This window comes from Ranitomeya imitator, chromosome 1 (assembly GCF_032444005.1).
Source record: "Ranitomeya imitator isolate aRanImi1 chromosome 1, aRanImi1.pri, whole genome shotgun sequence".
NCBI classification, from domain to species: domain Eukaryota; kingdom Metazoa; phylum Chordata; class Amphibia; order Anura; family Dendrobatidae; genus Ranitomeya; species Ranitomeya imitator.
Window position 1 is genome coordinate 999088382 of NC_091282.1, and position 24258 is coordinate 999112639.

The window sequence follows — 24258 nt, forward strand, 5'->3', positions numbered from 1 at the left end:
GCAATTTGCCTACCCTTACAGCATGTTTTGCTGTTGCTTATTTTCAGGAGATGTAAACAGAAGAAGCATTTTCACATGGGGGTATGCAAAAATTACCCCTGTGTTGGGAGTTTTAAAAAAACGTTGCTATATGCAGGGCCGTATTTAGAGTTTCTGCTGCCCTAGGCACTTTTAGTGCTGCCTCCCCCATTGGTGAGTATGACACTATCCGCATAGACTTTGGCAAGAATCGCTGTTGTGAAAGTCACCTTTTGCTGCAGATCTGGCAGTTTTTCTGCATCTGCCACGTAACAGATCACTTATGGCAACACTGCGTTTGGTTTCATTCATTCCCTATGGGATTTGCAGTACTTGCTGTGATCTGGGAAATGCGGTGCCATACCTCCCAACTTTTGAAAGGAAAAAGGTCTAAAGGTTGCGGCGCACATAGTGCACCGCAGCAAATTTTAGGCCACGCCTCTGACCACACCCATTTCACAACTAATCACACCCATATCCAATTCCCAACCACACCCATTTAGCACTGCTGATCACACTGTTTCATATACAATAATTAACCCCCCCAAAAAATATGGCCACGCAGTGCTCCATACTGTATAATGGCTACGCAGTGCTCCACATACTGTATAATGGCCCTACATGATGTTCCATACTGTATAATGGCCACACAGTGCTCCATACTGTATAATGGCCACACATGATGCTCCATACTGTATAATGGCCACACATGATGCTCAATACTGTATAAGGGCCACACATGATGCTCAATACTGTATAATGGCCATTGGCCACACATGATGCTCAATACTGTATAATGGCAACACATGATGCTCAATACTGTATAAGGGCCACACATGATGCTCAATACTGTATAATGGCCATTGGCCACACATGATGCTCCATACTGTATAATGACCGCACATGATGCTCAATACTGTATAATGGCCATTGGCCACACATGATGCTCCATACTGTATAATGGCCACACATGATGCTCCATACTGTATAATGGCCACACATGATGCTCCATACTGTATAATGGCCACACATGATGCTCCATACTGTATAATGGCCACACATGATGCTCCATACTGTATAATGGCCACACATGATGCTCCATACTGTATAATGGCCACACATGATGCTCCATACTGTATAATGGCCACACATGATGCTCCACACTGTATAATGACCTCACATGATGCTCAATACTGTATAATGGCCACATATGATGCTCCATACTCTATAATGGCCCCACATGATGCTCCATACTGTATAATGACCCCACATGATGCTCAATAGTGTATAATGCCCCCCTCCCATCCTTTATGCATAGCTCATCTCCTTCCCATCCCATATGCATGGCTCATATCCTCCCCCCTCCTCCTGTATGCATGGCTCATATTCCCCCCCCCGTATGTATGGCTGATGGCTAATATTCCCCCGTATGCATGGCCCATAACTCCCCCCTTGTATGTATGGCTGATGGCTCATATTCCCCCATATGCATGGCTCATAATTCCCCCCCCCCTGTATGCATGGCTGGTGGCTCATAATTCTTCCACCCTTATGCATGGCTGATGGCTCATAATTCCCCCCCTGTATGCATGGCTGATGGCTCATAATTCCCCCCGTATGCATGGCTGATGATGGCTCATAATTCCCCCCGTATGCATGGCTGATGATGGCTCATAATTCCCCCCCTATGCATGGGGCCAATATATCCAGACACCTATCATGCCATATCCTTTCAAACTCTACATATCACTGTGAGTCATGCATAACTTACCCATGGTGAATCAGAGCACCTGTGTGACCTCCACAGCACGCCTGACGCGCGTTTCGCACTATCGCTTTCTCAAAGGGAGACGCCACTCTTCTAATTCTATGTGTGCACATTGAGGTTTGCCAATCAAGAGGCAGGAAACATTCACAGCGTCCTGACACAGCGTCTTGTGTCACTGGCTGCTTAAATCACATGTACCTCTCAATATAAATAGCCAACATCTTGTTTTAGCGCCATTTTGACACTGTAACAGCACAGAGAGGATTCTCCTCACACTGACACTATTTGCAGCTAAATTTAAGGTAGTTAGCTAGGTGGTTGTTTATTAGTCAGCAAGCTTAGCTAGGTAGAGTCCTGTGTGGCTGGGAAATCAACCTTCCAACAGATTTTTTTTGTGCCATTACTGAAGTCTATAGTCAAAGACAGCAGGGCACATTGTATACAAGTGTGTTGTGCACTTTTTTGTTGTGCTCCATGCATGAGTATAGCGTCCTAAATCTTATTTTTTCATTTGCTAAATGTGAAGCAGCATGAGAAAGTTGAGGTGTGCACTTTCTCTGAAATCAGTCAAAGACAGCAGGCATGTTCGCTTCTATTACAGTGTGACTGGAGCAGTCTGAGACCTGCGCCACAATTCTTGGCATGGCAACATAGGATGAGGAAGAAGCAGAAAATGCGATTGATGGGCAGGCTGAAGGTAATGGTCTGCTGGACAGCAATTTAATGCAGTGGGATTCCGAGAGTAATGAATGTTAATTGCGCATGTGAAGGTTCATACATGCATTAGTCAAACTATTACACTTTTTCCTTTCATCCATGAGAGAGGGATCTGCCCAGCCAGGACAGAAAACCTACTGAGATAAAAGGGGTGTTTCTCCCCCCCTTTTCAGTTGGGTTTCCAGTCCTGACAGGAACCTTCATGCTGAGATCCAAGCAGGTTGAAGAGTTTTATTTTTTTCCTTTTTACCCACTCTTATCCCGATACTGCAAGAAATTGCACATGCCTGTAGGCCAGCTTTTAGGTGCTGGAAGCGCTGTCCATGGGTCCAGAAGGCCTTAGCGTATGCGTGGGGGGCACAGAAGCAGGCCGGGCTGACTATTCTTAATCTACCATGCTTATTGTGACTTGCAAGGCTCACATCCTCCACCTGGTGATACAACATTTCTTCCCCTTCTTTCCTGGCCTTGGTGAGCTGCTTCAGAAAGCACAGAAGCTGTATGCTACTTCTACCATTCACACCTCTCAAGTCATCAACTTGCATCGATACAGAGGTGTTTGTCCATGCCAGTTAACAGGTTGATATGCAATGTGCTAACATGATGGAATTCAACTCTGCACTTGCTGCAGTGACTATGGCAGCAGCAACGAGCCCTCACGCAGTATGTCATGTGGTATAATTTGCGCCAACGCAGTATGAACATGGAGCATATCACAATTACGGAGTGGGTACAGATTAAGGACCTCTGCACCCTTATGCACAGTTTTAAAATGGCTACTAACATGGTTAACGTTGATGATGCCATCATCAGTATCACTATTCTGGTCATCTATATGCTAGAGAAGACTTTGAATAGTTTACAGGAGAAGGTGGTTGTCCCAGATGAAGATGGGGAAGTAGAGGAGGATGAGAAAGGTATAATATTTTCTCAAAGTTCCAGACTGTCGTCACACAGGCAGGTGCCAAGGTGGATTACGGTGATCAAGAGTGGCTGTTGATAACAGACAAACTGTTAGTGAAGGTGCAAGATCTGAGAAACAAATGGAGGAGGAAGAGGTAATGGGCGAGCAACTGTCAGGAGATGAAGAGGATAATCATCCCCTCTCTGTTGGTGGGAGGTGATGGTGGAGACAAGCATCAGTGTTACCCAGCCACCAACACAGCATGGGTTTGGACCTCATGATAGAGCCTGACATATGAGTGCCTTCTTGCTGCACTATCTGCAACATGATCCCCGTATAGGTATGATTTGAAGTCGTGCTAACTATTGGGTTGCCACTCTGTTAGATACAAGTCATAAGACCAAATTTTTCCAGATGTTTCCTGCCCTGGAAAGGGACCCACAAATGCTGGAGTAACAAAAAACATGCTTTGTCACAAACTTAAGGGATGTTTTCCCCAATACAGCAGCAAGGCACACATTCTTCATCAAAGCTCTAGATTTCAACATCCGGCATGTCAATTCGTCAGCGCCAAAACATTAGCAGCAGCATAAGCTTAAGAAGCAATTTCGGTGAGTCCTTTGAAACTTTTTGTTAGATCAACTCATGCACCAGTCCAAGTCTGACATATGGTGAATCAATGGAGAGGATGGTGCAGGGAAGAGATGTCGATACCTATGATACTATTTATACTTTTGTGAAATTAATGCCACTTTGATGGTGTCTGCCAATAATTTTTGGAAATGTGGAGAGTCCTGGATGGGTCTCCTTCATGTTTGTTGCCTGTAGCAGTAGGACTCCAAGACCGTCAGGCCTCCTTTTCTTTTGAATCAACTATCTGTGTAATTATCCTTACCTTTTTCTGACAATAGTAGTCTACAAAACTTATATTTATGCTACCCGAGTGTGGCTGAGCATGAGAGCAGATTGAACTGTTGCATGTGGTATCAGAGATCACAGCACAGCAGGCCTACACCAATTCCTCACCCACCTCATCTTAAAGGGAACCTGTCACCTGAATTTGGCGGGACCGGTTTTGGGTCATATGGGCGGAGTTTTCGGGTGTTTGATTCACCCTTTGCTTACCCGCTGGCTGCATGCTGGCCGCAATATTGGATTAAAGTTCATTCTCTGTCCTCCGTAGTACACGCCTGCGCAAGGCAATCTTGCCTTGCACACGCGCAGTATGCTTTGCCCAACTGCGGGCAAAGATGAAAAGTATTAGTGCGCATGTGCCGGCACACTATGTCCTGGAAGTATTTTGCTGTGTTCCGGGACATAGTGCGCCGGCGCATGCGCACTAATGCTTTTCGGCTTTGCCCGCAGTTGGGCAAAGCATATTGCGTGTGCGCAAGGCAAGATTGCCTTGCGCAGGCGTGTACCACAGAGGACAGAGAATGAACTTCAATCCTACATTGCGGCCAGCATGCAGCCAGCAGGTAAGGAAAGGGTGAATCAAGCACCCAAAAACTCCGCCCATATGACCGAAAACCGTCCCGCCAAATTCAGGTGACAGGTTCCCTTTAATTTGACATTCAATTCAAAGCTGTAAATGCTGGTCCAGATATATCACACATGGCTGATTACTGCCATGCCATGCTACAAATTGTATTGTATTGTGAGTGAATTGAGACTACTTTCCTGGTGTCTGTCCCACATTTGATGTGTTTTGGCAGCTTTTGGGCCCGTTTGAAGGTGTGTATGCATTTGTTTTTGCCTTCCTCTGATTTGAATGATGTTCGATTACGTTCGGCAAATATTTCAAATTTTGAGATCAAAATCTGAACCGAACATTGAAATATTCGCTCATCTCTAGTAGTGGATAACCTGATCTGCTTTGATGTGGAAAAATGTACTAGCCATGCTGAGCAAACTCTCTGGCATTTCATTGGGCTGGTGATGATAGTATGACCACAGCAAATTGAGACATGTCCTGCCCTGTCCAATTTGTTAACCCAGAAATCCATGGATCAGGACATCTTCTTGAGAAAAGTCACAGTCTCAATATGACAGAACCTGGCTGTTTACGATACGATACGATACGATACACTTTATTGATCCCGTGGGAAATTATGGTATCACAGCAGCACGACTTAAATCATAAAAATCATAAAGGAATTACATAGTTGACATGACAGTGGAGTTGACAGAAGAACATTATACATTATACATTAGAATAGGACATACACAACGAGTGAACTGAAATGTAGAGAAATAAGTAGACATTCACCTTGGTGGTTTAACCCTAGTGTTATTGTTGTACATTCCCATGGCAGTTGGCACAAACGATTTCCTATATTTTTCCTTCTTACACCTCAGAAGTATAAGCCGGTTACTGAAGGTGCTCTTCTGTCTCATGAATAGCTCATATAGTGGATGTGCATTATTGTTCATAATTGCCACACACTTTTTCAGAGTTCTTTTCTCCACTACCTCCCCAAAAGAGTCCAGATTACAGCCGACAGCAGAACTTGCCTTCTTAATAATCTTATTCAGCTTATTAGCATCAGAGGCCCGCACACTACTACCCCAGCACGTGATTGCAAAAAAGATGGCACTTGCCACCACAGATTGGTAGAACATTTCTAACATTTTGCTACAAACATTAAAATACCTCAGTTTCCTTAGGAAATACAATCTGCTCATCCCCTTCTTGTAGACAAACTCTGAGTGGCATCTCCAGTCCAGTTTGCTATCCAAATGGACCCCCAAATATTTGTAACTCTCCACCTGCTCTACCTCCTGACCAGCAATAGTGATCGGTAAGCATTCCAACTTAATCCTGCTATAGTTGGCCACCAACTCCTTGGTTTTCTTAACATTTAGTTGTAGATAGTTACCATTGCACCAATCCACGAAATTCAACACCACCCTTCTATATTCCTCATCCCCCTGATCTCCCCTAATGCATCCCACAACCACAGAGTCATCCGAAAATTTTTGAAGGTGGCAAAGTTCAGATTTATACTGAAAGTCTGAAGTATACAGTGTGAATAGAAAGGGCGCAAGCCCTTTAGTTGGTCCAACTCAGTTTACTGATGTGCATCAATTTTTGCCTTAAGCTTGAAGCCTTCTGGTCTATCATGTCATTTTTTTGTAATTGGTGCTGCTGCCTCTGATATTTGTGGATTTGTTGATTTTGTGAATGAAAATTGCACTTATGGCATAAAACAAAATAAATATTTTGAAATCATTTTGGTGCTTTCTTACAAGTTTTCTCTTTTTGACCTGCCCTGTGCAGGAGCCAAATACTTGAGAAAGTGTTTATTCTGCAGGATTTGAATAGTGGTCACTTGATCACAAATGTGGTTCACAACTATTCAATGTGCAAAAGCTTTAGCAATTAGGCAACTCATGTTTCCCTATTAATTATTGAATTAATTAGTATATTTACATCAATGGTCATGTCCATGACTTTGATGCAGGTTCACAAACCATGTCTGTAACATTACTTGTTAGATCATGGTTAATTTAATCAGCTATCATGTGTATGTAAGGCCGGAGTCACACTACAGCAAGATACGGCCGAGTCTCGTAGGTTAAAACCAAGCTCTGGCACCGGCACTCTGGAGCGGAGCGTGCGGCTCCATGTATTGCTATGCGGCCGCACGCTCTGCTCTGGAGTGCCGGTGCCAGAGCTTGGTTTTAATCTGCAAGACTCGGCCGTATCTCGCTGTGTGTGATCCCGGCCTAATAGTGATGAGCGAATATACTCATTACTCGAGATTTCCCAAGCACGCTCGGGTGTCCTCCGAGTATTTTTTAGTGCTCGGAGATTTAGTTTTCTTCGCCGCAGCTGAATGATTTACATCTGTTAGCCAGCTTGATTACATGTGGGGATTCCCTAGCAGCCAGGCAACCCCCACATGTACTTATTAGTGGTGAGCGAATATACTCGTTACTCGAGATTTTTTAGTGCTCGGAGTTTTAGTTTTTAGCGCTGCAGCTGAATGATTTACATCTGATAGCCAGTATAAGTACATGTTGGGGTTGCCTGGTTGCTAAGGAATCCCCACATGTACTGGCTAACAGATGTAAATCATTCAGCTGCTGCGCTAAAATCTAAAACTCCGAGCACTAAAAAATACTCGGATGACCCCCGAACATGCTCGAGAAATCTCAAGTAACGAGTATATTCGCTCATCACTAGTACTTATGCTGGCTAGTAGCTGTAAATCATTTAGCTGCGGCGATGAAAACTAAATCTCTGAGCACTAAAAAATACTTGGAGGACACCCAAGAGTGCTCAGGAAATCTCGAGTAACGAGTATATTCGCTCATCAGTAGTCTTTAACAGCCATGGGAGGAGTGGAGCTCTGCCAGGAACTGTTAACTAGTGATGAGTGAACGTGCTCTCCACTATTCGTTACTCGCCCAAGTATCGGGGTACTCGCCGAGCAGAAAGCATTTCCAGGATTATTCGGTGGTAACTGCAGTCTCCACCCAGCAGTTTTGGCGGACTTTAGATACTCAATCACGATGCAGGGATTGTCTGCCAGGCCATGAAACTCCACAGCCATCTTTGTTGTGGTCATGCAGTGATTGGCTGGGCCGTACCGCATCATACCGAGTATAAGAGATCTGGTGCCGCCCTGCTCGCCGCATTCTGTTCCTGTTTCAGTGAGAGTGGGGAGAGTTGCTGCCGAGATAGGGTCAGAATCATGGCTTTAGAGTTAGAGTAGGTCTGCAACTCTTACATCCATAACTCCTGAGAAACCAACAGTTCTTTTTAGGCCTAATTCGTGGGTCCCGATATTGCAGCAATAGGCAGGCAGGGCACAGCATATCCACATCTGTGCAAGGCCTGCAGGCACTGTATGTGCGTCCATTGGTCCCATTGCATCCTTCCCAAAGCTCCATAACTGCCTGCTGCAGCTTATTTACTGTCTATATACCTATTTTTTTATTTTTTTTCCACAAATCCCCCCCCCCCCCGGAAAAAAAAATATACAGTCTGTTCTGTCAGACTGAGGCCTGTTGAAAAGTGATAGTTTGTCAGGCATACATAGCATAGTTGTGTGTGCTACCCTTGTGCCCCTTTTTGTTTTTGGTGTTTTAAATTCACCGAAAAAGGCCTCATATATCTCAAGATTGGGCATTGGAGGCCGGTGTACTTACTTTGTGGCTGTGTGATACTCAAATTCTATACAGAGCTATTTAGCCTCCCAAAAAATTGAAAGGCCACAGATTTGTCAGTGTGGTATTTCCATTACAGCCATCATACAGTTATATGAAAAAGTTTGGGCACCCCTATTAATCTTAAAGGGAACCTGTCACCCTGAAAATCGCGGGTGAGGTAAGCCCACCGGCATCAGGGGCTTAGCCCCCGATGTTACCTGAAAGAGGAGAAAAAGACGTTAGATTATACTCACCCAGGGGCGGTCCCGCTGCTGGTCCGGTCGGATGGGCGTCTCTGGTCCGCTGCGGCGCCTCCCATCTTCATTCCAAGACGTCCTCTTCTGATCTTCAGCTACGGCTCCGGCGCAGGCGTACTTTGCCTGCCCTGTTGGCGCCGGGCCTCTCTGACCTTTCCGATGCCGGCGCACTGTTTCTTTTGACAGATTTAATTCTGCAGTATTTCAATACTTTCTGCATTTTTACTGCAGATTTCACTCATACTAATTAATGAATGGGAAAATGTGCAACAAAAACAAATGTATGAAAAGCATCACAACACGGCAAAAACACACCTATTTTACATTGTGCTTTTCCTACCAGGAGATGTAGAAATGGTGCACAAATTTCTGCATCAAATACTTAACGTTTGCGCGTACCTTGAGGCTACTATATCCCAATTCCTACATAACCTTATTAATTAATCACGGTCCCCTAATTAACATCATATGACACAATCAAACAACAAGTATATAGGCCGCTTTATCATAAGATAAACATTTGCATTTTAATTAAAGTTACAAATGCTAAATCTAAAATCAAAGGATAGAAAGGTGGGTTGCACGGATTTTACAGCCCTACATTGTAGTGTTTCCTGTGTATATAATATGTAGGACTGAAAAATATTGGGATCTCAACTTCTCCTTTTATCTATGATTTTGCTTTTGATATTATAATGAAAAAATGTGTGTTTTTTAATGATAAAGAGGACTATTTACTTATTTTCTGTTTCTAGGTGTTATACTATAGCTGTATGCTTGGAAGACATGTCTCAACTGACATTCTTTTTTTTTTTTTTTAAACTGTTTATTTTTTTAAATTTTTCCTTTTTCTCATTCAAATAACATCATAAACATAAGTATAGTTGTAGCAAAATTAAGCAAAACAATGCAAAACATTTTAGATGTTTCTTCCAGTGGCACAGTGCGCAGCACTGCTGCTCCTACTAAACTTAGGGCAAACATCTAATGCATCATCTAAGGCTACTTTCACACTAGCGTTGTACAACGCACGTCGCAATGCGTCGTTTTGCAGAAAAAACGCATCCTGCAAAGTTGTTTGCAGGATGCGTTTTTTCTCTATAGGCTTGTATTAGCGACGCATTGCGGCGGTTGCGTCGTGTTGTGGCGGACCGTCGGCACCAAAAAACGTTGCTAGTAACATTTTTTGGTGCGTTGTGTCCGCCATTTCCGACCGCGCATGCGCGTCCGGAACTCCACCCCCTCCTCCGCGAAACTCACAATGGGGCAGCGGATGCGTTGTAATAATGCATCCGCTGCCCCCGTTGTGCTGCGTTGGCACAGGATGCGTGGGTACGTCAGCTCGATGCACTGCGAGAGGTCGATGCCGATGCTAGTGTGAAAGTAGCCTTAGAGTAAGTGGGGTACAGGGAAGGGATAGGGAAAAAGTCAGGGAGGGGAAAAGACACAGAAAGAAAGAAAAAAGGCACGTAACATCAGTTGCTTAGCTTAGTTACATAGTCATCCCATGGAGCCCAGATGCGATTGAACAGATTAAGTTGATTATTTATAGAGGCCATAAGATTCTCCATATGTCTCATTTCTTTAATCTTCATCCGGAGTTTTTTCATGGAGGGAGCTGATCCTTTCTTCCAGTACGAGGCTAATAGACACAGCGCCGATGTTAGGATATGGAGGAGCAGCCTGGCAGGACCCTTTGTCATGGACACAGGGTGAACATTAAGCAAAAAAGTCACAGGATCCAGAGGAATCTCCACATCTAACACCTGAGAAATCAACCCCTGTACTTTTACTTTTGTGTTATGCATGGTGATGATTTAGCTGCCTTAAGGTACCTTCACACTGAGCGAAGCTGCAGCGATACTGACAACGATGTCGATCGCTGCAGCGTCGCTGTTTGGTCGCTGGAGAGCTGTCACACAGACAGCTCTCCGGCGACCAACGATCCCGAAGTCCCCGGGTAACCAGGGTAAACATCGGGTTACTAAGCGCAGGGCCGCACTTAGTAACCCGATGTTTACCTTGGTTACCAGCGTAAAAGTTAAAAAAAACAAACACTACATACTTACATTCCGGTGTCTGTCCCCCGGCTCTCTGCTTCTCTGCGCTGTGTAAGCGCAGTGGCCAGAAAGCACAGCGGTGACGTCACCGCTGTGCTTTCCGGCTGGCCGGCGCTCACAGCCAGTGCAGGAAAGCAGAACGCCGAGGACAGACAGCGGAAGGTAAGTATGTAGTGTTTGTTTTTTTAACTTTTACGCTGGTAACCAGGGTAAACATCGGGTTACTAAGCGCGGCCCTGCGCTTAGTAACCCGATGTTTACCCTGGTTACCAGTGAAGACATCGCTGAATCGGCGTCACACACGCCGATTCAGCGATGTCTGCAGGGAGTCCAGCGACGAAACAAAGTTCTGGACTTTCTGCAGCGACCAACGACATCACAGCAGGATCCTGATCGCTGCTGCCTGTCAAACTGAAAGATATCGCTAGCCAGGACGCTGCAACGTCACGGATCGCTAGTAATATCGTTCAGTGTGAAGGTACCTTTAGACCATATGACCTGCCAGATAGGAAGCGGAAGTTCCCTCCCCAGGTATCTCTCCCACTTTATCATGTAAGCATGATTAGGAGGGGGTCTGATGGCGGAGTGAACAGTATGCTATAAATGTCCGTGATCAAACCCTTTGTAGAGGGATTCCCTTTACAGAGTCGCTCAAAGGGAGTGGGGGTGGAGAACGTTGTGTTTTTATATAAAGTTAAGGCCAGGTGGCGGATTTGTAAGTATGAGAAGTGGGAGTTTAAATCGCTCTCTAAGAGTCTGAAAAGGAAGAATATTTCTATTAAAGGGGTCTACAATATCCACGTAATAAAATAATTGTGCTTGAAGCCATGGTTCTGTCATAGATGCAGTAAGACTATCAGGTATAGAGGGTGTGAAAAGCATGGAGATCATAGGGGACTTGGGGGAGATCAATGGAAAGGCCTTGCTGCTTATCCTCCAAATTTTCATTGTAAATGCCAAAGAGCCCAGCAGAGGCATTGAGGGGCATGTACTCCCATCTCCCCATAGCAATGAATTGGGATGTGCTGGAGCCATCCAAAGTTTCTCGATTTCTACCCATTTGCTATAAGCCCGCAAGGAGGCCCAAGCTGGTATCCTTCTATGGTGCACGGCCAAGTAATATCTCCAGATGTCTGGAAAGGCAATACCCCCTGCGTTTTTGGAGATGTGAGGACTGATTTAGATATTCAATGTCATCTCTGACCCCCCAAAAAATTAAGAAGCACAGTCTGAAACCTCCTCAACACCGCTCGTGCGATCGGCACCGGCAAAACCTCCACCATGTATAAGAACTTAGGTATAATAGACATCTTTATTGCATTTGCTCTGCCAAAAATGTAAAGAGAGGAAGTTTAGACCATCTAGAAAGTAACCCATTAATCTCTTGAAAGAAGGCCGGGAAATGATATCTATAAAGGGAGTCGTAAGAGCCAGTCAGGAAAATACCCAAATATTTAATTTTGGTGTCCTTCCAAGCAAATTTGAACTTTGATTTCAGAGCGTCCACCATTGCGCATTTTAAGTTAATTGGGAGAGCTTCAGTCTTTGTTGTATTTACCTTGTACCCTGAGAGTAGTCCATATTCTGTCAAGGTAGATTAGAGATTAGGGAGGGAAATATGTGGGTTGGTGAGGGTGAGGAGAATATCATCCGCAAATAGAGACAACTTGAACTCTCTCTCCCTTACTTAATGCCCTGGATATCTGGATTATTCCTTATTTTGGAAGCAAAGGGGAGGACAAACAGCAGGGGAGAGAGAGGACACCCTTGTCTAGATCCATTTGAGATATTGAGATGAGAGGAAGACACATGGGGGAGTTTAACCACAGCATTGGGCAAGGAATATAAAGCTTGTATAGCCTGAAGTAATGGACCCGATAGGCCATACCTGCGTAAAGACGCAAATAAAAAAGGCCAACTCAGTCGGTCGAATGCCTTCTCAGCATCTAATCTGAGTAGAAGACAAGATTGCCCATTTCTTTCAAGGACATCAAGCAGATCTATAGTACGTCTAGTGTTATCACCCGCTTGCCTATTTGCCACAAAACCGACCAGACCATTATGGATTAAATCTGGAAGAAGCAAACTCAATCTATTAGCCAGGATTTTAGTATATATTTTAAGATTGGCATTTAGTAGGGATATAGGACGATAGCTGGCGCAATCAGCAGGGTCCTTTCCCTGTTTATGTATTACTGTGATATATGAACTCAGCATAGAGGGGTGAATGGGAGAACCCAACATGAAGCAATTAAAGAGCGGTAACATAAAGGCCATCAATTCTTTAATTGTATTCTCCAGTTCTTTTTCAGTTATTATGTTGTTTAGTGTTAAAAGGGCTTCAGCACTAAAGGTTGGTAATTGACAGGAGTCCAAGTAAGTTTTGAGTCTTTCAGATCTATCAATCTGGTCTATGAGCAGAGTGGAGGGTAATGAATATAGACGGGAATAGTAATCCTGAAATACATTTGCTTGTTTCTGTGGGTCATATATGAGGTGTCCCTGTTTATTTTTGATGGCAAAGGGGGAAGCCTGAACCAATCTCTCCCTCAACTGAGCTGCCAAGAGAGAGTGGGCCTTATTACCCCTCTCATAGTATTTTTTCTTAGTATACACCTTCATTTTTTCAACTTTCTGGATAGCGAGATCCCTCAGCCCACCCCTTACCTCAACAATTTTTTTAAGTGTACGTTTAGAGGGTTGCACAGACATTCTTTGTTCCAACTTTTTGAGACGTGCCAAAAGAGTCATCTGTTGATGATTACTGTCTCTTTTTAAGTGTGATGCTAATGAAATGCAGTTCCCTCTCATTACAACTTTATTCGCCTCCCCAAACTGAGGAGAGCGAAGGGATAGAGTCTTTATTTAGAGTAAAGTAATCCTCCAACTGTTCTTGGAATTTGGCTTTATGCATTGGATGTTTGAGTAAATATTCAACCGGTACGGTGACGCAGTGGTTAGCACTGCACCCTTGCAGCGCCGGAGTCCTGGGTTCAAACCCCACCAAGGACAACATCTGCAAAAAGTTTGTATGTTCTCTCCGTGTTTGCGTGGGTTTCATCCGGGTACCCCGGTTTCCTCCCACATTCCAAAGACATACTGATAGGGAATTTAGATTGTGAGCCCCATTGGGAACAGTGATGATGATGTGTGCAAAATGTAAAGCGCTGCGGAATATGTTAGCGCTATATAAAAATAAAGATTATTATTATTATTTAGCCTCCAATGACATTCCCATCTTGGCGAGGAGGCCGGGCAGAGATCCAGTATAACTGGCGCATGATCTGACCACGTAATTTGGCCAATGTCTGCTGTTGCAGTTCCTCACAAAGCCAAGAGATTGCCAAAGAAAGAGTCTATCCGCGTGTGGGTTGAGTGTGGATGTGAATAGAATGTATATTGCTTGGCTGTCAGGTTAGAGGTATGCCACAGGTCATAGAGGCCATGCTTTTGAATTAGCGCACGGAACACCTTCGTTTGTCTAGTCAAAGTCAACAGGGTTGGGGCGCCACTTACAGAAAGCCTGTCCCTTAACGCTGAAAAAATCAAATTAAAATCACCCCCCAAATATAGCGCATGTGATGGGGTTTGATGTAATTTAGCTAATACCCAATTTAGGAAAAGTAACGGTCCAGAATTGGGGACATATACATTATATATTATCACAGGGACTCCCTTCAAAGTTCCCGTTAGGATCAAGTATCGTCCATTAGGCCAAGCTAATAACCTGAAAATGGCAATTTTGAGCTACCATAATTGCCAGTCCCACTTTTTTCCTATTTTGGGTAGCTGTATATACTATTGGAAATCTTCCCCTAGCAAAGTTGAAGGATCCTGTTCCATCATGGTGCGTCTCCTGCAGAAACACAATATCTGCCTTTGATGGCTTCAATTCTCGTAGAAGGAAGCGTCTCTTAACATCCGAGTTGAGCCCCTTAACATTTAATGACATGAGACGCACCATGATAGAGCCACTGTCTCCAAAAAAAACAATATATACGAGATGAAGCAATATATCTCACCCCTTCCAGGTCCACTGGCCCCCTCTCTTGACCAAGTAGTGACCCACCAAGCTGCCCACTCCATTCTGGGATAGATACAGTACATGATGCCATTAACTAGGAGAAGAAAAGAAAAGAAGGAAGACAAGAAGGGAGGAAGGAGAAGGGAAGGTAGGGAGCAAACAAACTCTTGGTCACGTTACCAAGTGTGACCTGATTCGAAATTACTGAACAAAAGAAGAAAGACACTGCATAAATGCGTGCACACCTACAATATATATATAATAAGATACAACTTTATTGTGTAGAAGCAAAGGACATACAAAATATAAAACCAATTAAAACCTGATCCATAAGGATCAAACACGAGCACACCATTACCCCCATGCGGTGTTAAACCAGCGAAAGGCAAAAAATGGATACTGGTACAGTAATAATATATATCAGTATCGGAAAGTTAAATACAATATAAGGTATACATTTAAACCTAAAAAAGTAACTGGCATTAACCATATGTATATATACTCCCACAAAAAGTGACAACACACAGGGCGTCCCCAGAGTTGTCAAAGACCAACAGCACCAAACCCAGTGCTATATAGTAATAACTCGATATAAGCCAGACTCAAAGCCCAATATACAGCAGCACTGGGATTGCTAGCAAAGATGAAATAGAAGCAGGTATCAGGCCAAAAGCTGGGTATGCCCGCTGTGAAAACACAGCCTGGTGGCAACCTGTTGCTAATGAGGCCAAGCTATATATAAAGTATGCTCACAAGGAGTAGAGATCCAAAAAAATGGATCAGCGCTGTATCCGGAAGAAAAAGCCCCATGCTGGCTGGTCAGTGGGAGATGGAGGAGACGGTGTGGGAGAATCCCACGCGTATCGCTGCAGATAGGCAGCTTCGTCAGGGAGGACGAAGCTGCCTATCTGCAGCGATACCGCTGATCCATTTTTTTGGATCTCTACTCCTTGTGAGCATACTTTATATATAGCTTGGCCTCATTAGCAACAGGTTGCCACCAGGCTGTGTTTTCACAGCGGGCATACCCAGCTTTTGGCCTGATACCTGCTTCTATTTCATCTTTGCTAGCAATCCCAGTGCTGCTGTATATTGGGCTTTGAGTCTGGCTTATATCCAGTTATTACTATATAGCACTGGGTTTGGTGCTGTTGGTCTTTGACAACTCTGGGGACGCCCTGTGTGTTGTCACTTTTTGTGGGAGTATATATACATATGGTTAATGCCAGTTACTTTTTTTAGGTTTAAATGTATACCTTATATTGTATTTAACTTTCCGATACTGATATATATTATTACTGTACCAGTATCCATTTTTTGCCTTTCGCTGGTTTAACACCGCATGGGGGTAATGGTGTGCTCGTGTTTGATCCTTATGGATCAGGTTTTAATTGGTTTTATATTTTGTATGTCCTTTGCTTCTACACAATAAAGTTGTATCTTATTATATATATATTGTAGGTGTGCACGCATTTATGCAGTGTCTTTCTTCTTTTGTTCAGTATTTGTAGTCTCATGCATTGTGTAGCACCCTGATTTACATTGTGCCTATACCTGGTATTGGTAGTGCTCCGAACAAGTCTTGTTTTGATTCGTCTGATTCGAAATTAGACTCCAAAAACAAGTCTAGATCCTGATTACTTTTTGAACCGTGGTCAAAATCCCACATTGACCATATTCCTTCTCTGATGCCCGAACTGACATCAGGAAACTGGAAATGTCAATACGGGGGTAAAAAACAGGGGGGGGGGGAAACAAACTAGAAGATTCTGGAGATTTCAAGTAGTCTGAGCCGTTAGAGTGCCTTCTTGCACTCCCTGCCAGCCTTGCAGTTGAGGCAGCATTATTTTATGCGGTCATATTTCTGTAGATATAAGATGATCCGTAGTGCAAGTCCCAGGGTCTGTTCATGTTGACGACACAGTCAAAACAATCCTCTTAATTTTCCATCAGCGCCTAGAAGGGTGGTGGTTTTTCTCCTGAGATAGGACCGGGGGAGGCACGCCGTGTTTTAGCTGAAACTTGCTGCCAAGCTGGGGACGGCGGTGGAGCAGGGGGGGGTCAGTTACCAGTTTGGTAGTTTTGGGACCGGAATTTCTAAGGCTGAGCAAAACTGGTGCAGGTCAGCTGCAACTCTAAGGGTGGATGAGCGGCCATTTCTTCTGGCTGTAAGGCTGAATGGGAACCCCCATCTGTACATGATTTGGTTATCTTTCAATGTTGTTAGAAGAGGACATAGCAGACACCTCCTTTGCAGAGTGATCCAGGAGAGGACTGGCAGAATCTGGAGTTGATTTCCCTCAAACTCAATGCTCTGTTTTCTCCTGGCATGGAACATTATTTCTTCCTTTAGTCCATAATCTGTGACACAGCATATGATATCACAGGGCAGTGGAGAAGATACTTTAGGACGTAGTGCTCTATGTGCCCAATCAAGTTTGATCTGTTGAGCAGGAGGAGCGTCCATTATTTTGTTAAAAATATTCTTAAAAATCTTAGGAAGATTTTCCTCGTGAGGTTCTGGCAAGCCACGAACTCTAATATTATGTCTGCGACCCCTATTGTCCAAATCATCCAGGTGTCTTTGATAGTCACAAATTGCTTCATGCTGCGCCATAACCGTGGAATGGAGCAAAATAGGAAGAACAGCGCTCCAAACAGGTGTTATCCAGTAGAAAAGAACTTTATTCCAGCCATGGTACGATAGCAACGTTTCGGCCGCACATCCGGCCTTTTTCAAGCCGGATGTGCGGCCGAAACGTTGCTATCGTACCATGGCTGGAATAAAGTTCTTTTCTACTGGATAACACCCGTTTGGAGCGCTGTTCTTCCTATTTTGCTGGATTTGCATTTTTTCAGGCGAGCCCTCTCAGGAGTGAGTGCTGTTCGTCATTCTTATACTATTTATAACCGTGGAATGGATCTAAGAAATATATGTACGGGTTAGATCATGGTCGTCTTCTAGGGTCTCAACTCTGTGTGAAATAAGTTGAATATCCCTCCTTACAGTCGCAATCTCCACTCTGCATGCATCACGCACTTCAGCTATAAGCAATTTAAAATCTGTTTTTGTGGGAAGTTGTTTCATATATATATATATATATTTATCATGAGCATCATCAGGTGCTGTAAACTCAGAGTCTGAAGAGAATTCCTGGTCTGTATTACTAGCAAATTGAGACAGGCAGGGAGTACTAGATATTCAATTCAATTCAATTCAAATGAGATTTATTGGCAGGACTAAGTACATGTTAGCATTGCCAAAGCATATGGTAAAAATACGGAGGTGGGGGAGGGTGGGGGAGGGAGGCATATAGAGGTCCAGGGTATATCAAATTCCTTTTAGAGGATAGGGGATGTTTCCAGGGTGGGGTATAGGAGTCCATGACATATCAGGCTCTTTAGTCGGGGGATAGGGATATGTCCAGTGTTTGGGTACGGGAGTCCATGACATATCAGGCTCCTCTTAGTCTGTGGCAGGCACTGACATATTCCGCTGCTACAGCCACTGCACTTTTCTCTTCCCCCAGTATTATCGGTAGTTTCTCTTCCTCCTCCTTGGAGGTGAAGTCTGGGAGGAGATATATCAGCCTTATTCCCTTCTGAATCTGATATATATGGATCTTGCCTGTAGTTAGAGGCCTGACCTGGCTCTGGGATGGGAGATGTCTCCTTTGCTGCAGGCTGATGTATGTCCACAGCTCTGCTTGGAAAGTTCATATTGCATGTGTAACTCTGGGAGGGGGGCAGGAGGGGACCTGAGGGGGGGCTGCAGACTCTTCTGCTCCTGTCGCACATCCACACTACTCTCTAGTGTCTCAGGGGAAACTTCATGCTCCAGGGATCTCGCCGCTGCCCTCTTGTTCCTGTATAGTGGCCATGGGTGCCATTGCTACGTGGGCAGCTGCTGAGGCTGAGGTGTCTGGCTGTAAATAAACATCCAGCAGTGTCTGGGTCACCGTGCCAGCATTAAGTGTCTTCATTCTGTGCACGTTGAGCGGTCTTTCTGACCATAATTTATGGTCCTGGGGCTGCCTTTTCAGATAAAAGAACGTTATTTTAGGGCTGACAGGGAGCAGAACTCAGCACCATGCATCCTACTCCATCCACTTCCGGGAACGCCCCCCCTCAAGTGACAGTCTAAGTCACTCATTCTTATGTGTGTGTAACTTTGGTATTATGTGTTTTTAAGAATACACAAAAAATGTTACCATTTCAATGTAAAATAAATTGTAATACATGGCTCTAAAAATATTTGATGCCACATGGGAGGTTAAATTACACAAGATATATAAAATGATAAATGACAACCACACAGATCTGAACATTAAACCATTTATCAATAGTAGAATCATTGTTTAAATTACCTATGGACTTTGGGAAGTAAACTCTTTCCATTGTTTTTTATTAAATTATTTAAGAATTTGGACAATGTTTTATTGGTAGTCACCTGCTTAATGGTATTTACACTGTCTGACATACCTTGTTCACTAAAATTGGTTTATTATTAGGACCTATAAATCTTTTCTTTAGATTTTATTACACTTGGACTCTAGTGAAAAAAGTAACTCTTGAAGCAACTATTCCTTTTTGATTCTTTCATATAAGCATAGAATTAAAGGCATGCAATTTTATTTATTTTTATATTTTTTACACAGTTACTATTTAAAGAGGATCAGCCACAATTTTTTTTATGATGAGCTGAACACATATCCTAATAGTGGCTGTAGAGCAGAATAAAATGTTTTCATTTTTTTTATCGTCTCTACATTGCAGAGATATTACCAAAGTGCTTGGCACCTAATAAGTTAAAGGGAACATGTCGGGTCCCCCTTGCCCTCTAACCCACCAGCATTTTTATATTCCTTTATAAACATGTTGCAAGCTCTTGATCGTGAATGACACATTAACAGATGTTTAAAAATATATATTTTTAAAGTCCATTTTTAATATGCAAATAATCTTTTGACTAATGGATGGGGTATTTCTTTCCCAGATTAGTAGTCCCACTTTGCATGTTATCACCATGCCTCAGTGGGTGTGATAACATGATTTGCAAGAGCCAGTGTTTTGTGCATGAGCGGCTTTCTTTCCTAAACTTCACTGGGCCTCTGAAGCTAGGTGTATGCAAGTATGTGTATGTCTGATAGCAAAGAAAAAGCCTAATGTCAGAAGAAGAGAGGTTACAGTGAATAAGCAACTGATCTTTGGCTCCCAATGGACATCATGCTTCTTCTTCACTTCCAGGTATTCACCTCTTAACCCCTTCATGACCCAGCCTATTTTGACCTTAATGACCTGGCCATTTTTTGCAATTCAGACCAGTGTCCCATTATGAGGTAATAACTCAAGAATGCTTCAACGGATGCTAGCGATTCTGAGACTGTTTTTTCATGACATATTGGGCTTTAAGATAGTGGTAAATTTAGGTTGATAATTTTTGCGTTTATTTGAAAAAAAAAATGGAAATTTGGTGAAAATTTTGAAAAGTTTGTAATTTTCAAAGTTTGAATTTTTATTCTGTTAAACCAGAGATTTACAGTACAGACCAAAAGTTTGGACACACCTTCTCATTTAAAGATTTTTCTGTATTTTCATGACTATGAAAATTGAAAATTCACACTGAAGGCATCAAAACTATACATTAACACATGTGGAATTATATACTTAAAAAAAATAGTGTGAAACAACTGAAAATATGTCTTATATTCTAGGTTCTTCAAAGTAGCCACCTTTTGCTTTGATGACTGCTTTGCAGACTCTTGGCATTCTCTTGATGAGCTTCATGAGGTAGTCACCTGAAATGGTTTTCACTTCACAGGTGTGCCCTGTCAGGTTTAATAAGTGGGATATCTTGCCTTATAAATGGGGTTGGGGCCATCAGTTGTGTTGAGCAGAAGTCTTGTGGATACACAGCTGACAGTCCTACTGAATAGACTGTTAGAATTTGTATTATGGCAAGAAAAAAGCAGCTAAGTAAAGAAAAACGAGTGGTCATCATTACTTTAAGAAATGAAGGTCAGTCAGTTCGAAAAATTGGGAAAGCTTTGAAAGTGTCCCTAAGTGCAGTTGCAAAAACCATCAAGTGCTACAAAGAAACTGGCTTACATGAGGACCAAGAGTCACCTCTGCTTCTGATGATAAGTTTGCCACACATAGTTCTAGCAGCAGACACATCTCGACAATAACTGTTAAGAAGAGACTTTGTGCAGCAGGCCTTCATGGTAAAATAGCTGCTAGGAAACCACTGCTAAGGACAGGCAACAAGCAGAAGAGACTTGTTTGGGCTAAAGAACACAAGGAATGGACATTAGACCAGTGGAAATCTGTGCTTTGGTCTGATGAGTCCAAATTTGAAATCTTTGGTTCCAACCACCGTGTCTTTGTACGACACAGAAAAGGTGAACGGATGGACTCTACCTGCCTAGTTCCCACCATGAAGCATGGAGGAGGAGGTGCGATGGTGTGGGGGTGCTTTGCTGTTTACACTGTTGGGGATTTATTCAAAATTGAAGGCATACTGAACCAGCATGGCTACCACAGCATCTTGCAGTGGCATGCTATATCATCCGGTTGGCGTTTAGTTGGACCATTATGTATTTTTCAACAGGACAATGGCCCCAAACACACCTCCAGGCTGTGTAAGGGCTATTTGACCAAGAATGAGAGTGATGGGGTGCTACGCCAGATGACGTGGCCTCCACAGTCACCAGACCTGAACCCAATCGAGATGGTTTGGGGTGAGCTGGACCACAGAGTGAAGGCAAAAGGGCCAACAAGTGCTAAGCATCTCTGGGAACTCCTTCAAGATTGTTGTAAGACCATTTCCGGTGACTATCTCTTGAAGCTCATCAAGAGAATGCAAAGAGTGTGCAAGAATATAGCTTCACATGTGTTAATTCATAGTTTTGTTACCTTCAGTGTGAATTTACAATTTTCATTGTCATGAAAATACAAAAAAATCTTTAAATGAGAATGTGTGTCCAAACTTTTGGTCTGTACTGTATGTGACACAAAATAGTTAATAAATAACATTACCCACATGTCTACTTTACATCAGCACAAATTTGTGAACAATTTGTTTTGCTAAGAAGTTATAAGGGTTAAAATTTGACAAGCGATTTCCCATTTTGCAACAAAATTTACAAAACCATTTTTTTAGGGACCACCTGACATTTGAAGTCACTTTGAGGGGTCTATGTGGCTGAAAATACCCAAAACACCATGACACCATTCTAAAATCTGAATCCCTCAAGGTGCTCAAAACCACATTCAAGAAGTTTATTAACCCTTCAGGTGTTTCACAGCAGCAGAAACAACATGGAAGCAAAAAATGAACATTTAACTTTTTAGTCACAGAAATTATTTTTAGCAACAATTTCTTTATTTTCCCATGGGTAAAAGGAGAAACTGGACCCTGAACATTGTTGTGCAATTTGTCCTGAGTACTCCGATACCCCATATATAGGGGGAACCACTGTTTGGGCACATGTCGGGGCTCGGAAGGGAAGGAGCGCCATTTGACTTTTTGAATGAAAAATTGGCTCCAATCTTTAGAGGACACCATGTTGTGTTTGCAGAGCCCCTGTGTGCCTAAACATTAGAGCTGCCCCACAAGTGACCCCATTTTGGAAACTAGACCCCACAAGGAACTTATCTAGATGCATAGTGAGCACTTTGAACCCACAGGTGCTTCACAAAATGATCCATAAAAATTAAAAAGTACATTTTTATCACAAAAATTTTTATTTTAGCCTCAATTTTTTAATTTTCACATGGGCAGCATCGACCCATCCCATGTTATATAGCCTCCACTGTTGTTTTTGTATATATAGCACTGTCCCTTATTAAATTACATTCCTTTTTGTAATGTATTGATCCTTCCCTTATTATATAATGTCCTCTTGTTATACAGTATATAGCGCTGTCTCACATTATAAAGTGTTCTCTTGTTATGAATAGTGCCGTTTATTGCATAGTATCCTCGATTTTGTAAAATGCAATGATTTATAGTGCTGTATATAAAAGTAGTAAAAATGTACAACATGCTATGGTATGTCTCTGTCATGTTACCTCTTCACCTGAGCACATATGTGTTAATCACATGACCTATCACATGATCTCTCAAGGGAAACATGTGACACGTCACATGATACTTTGGGTGCTGTGGAAGGGTAGCACTCTAAACTTGACAGGACCCTGGTCACTCTTATTCCATCCATATTGGGACACTTTAGAAAAGCAGTGATTCTGCCATATATTTTTCAAGGATATCATGTAACTTTGTGTAGTCTCATTCTGAGAAGTCTCCCACACAGAGCAGAAATGTAGATTTTTTTTCCTGAACAGATAGAAATGAAAGGAAACAAAAGCAGTTGACGAGAAATAATTAGAAATGATGTGAACCCTAAATGGAGTGGTCTGTCTATACTTGTTCAGTTATTCTAATTATTGTTATTGAAGTCTGCACACATTGCATTTTATCATGCCACATGTAAGCAATTAATCAAACTCTGGCTAGCAATCTTTCAATTATGGATATTGTGGACTTTATGAATATATGGTAAATGCATTCTGGAAAGAGATTTACTTGCCAGGACATAAAACCGCAGCATGGATAAAGAACTGGAAATGTGAAATACTGTATGAGGAAAAATGCTGATTAATCTTAATATTTTTTTCTTATTATTCATGTCTGCATTAAAAATATTCAAATATGTGTTGTTTCTTTTATCAATTCAACTTTACAGTTTGTTTTAGTATATATTTGGAATATGCAAAATAAATATTTTATCAGACTATGTGTATAGACATACACAGTGTCTATCTATTTATCTATCTATTTATCTATCTATCTATCTATCTATCTATCTATCATAAAAAAATGGAGGTAGCACACCAAATGCAATCATGGAAAAATTAGTTGTAAATATCTCATAGTGTTGGCGACATTTTGGTTCACAAAATGAGAACCTTTTTCAAGCAATGTACAAGTGTATCTATTGCCCCTTTATGTGTGCATCAGCTACAACAGTATACATGAAAATAAAGTCCAATGTGCTGTTTATATCTATTATAATATATGATTTATTAATATCTATGATTATTTAACTATCCAATTATATATCTATGACTTTTATAGAGTTCTGCTGTGTTTTCTTTTTTTATATAATGCAGCTATCGCAGCTGGCACCTGTTCATACCTGGGAGGTACTGGTCAGGTTTTGTCTTTATATTTTACTATTGGGGGTGTGACTGCCTCCAGCCTGACTTTGCACTCCTCCCATTGACCAGCAGGTGATTTTCAGCAGTTCTACTTACCCATTTGAATGCAGGCATAGGAAAACAGCAGA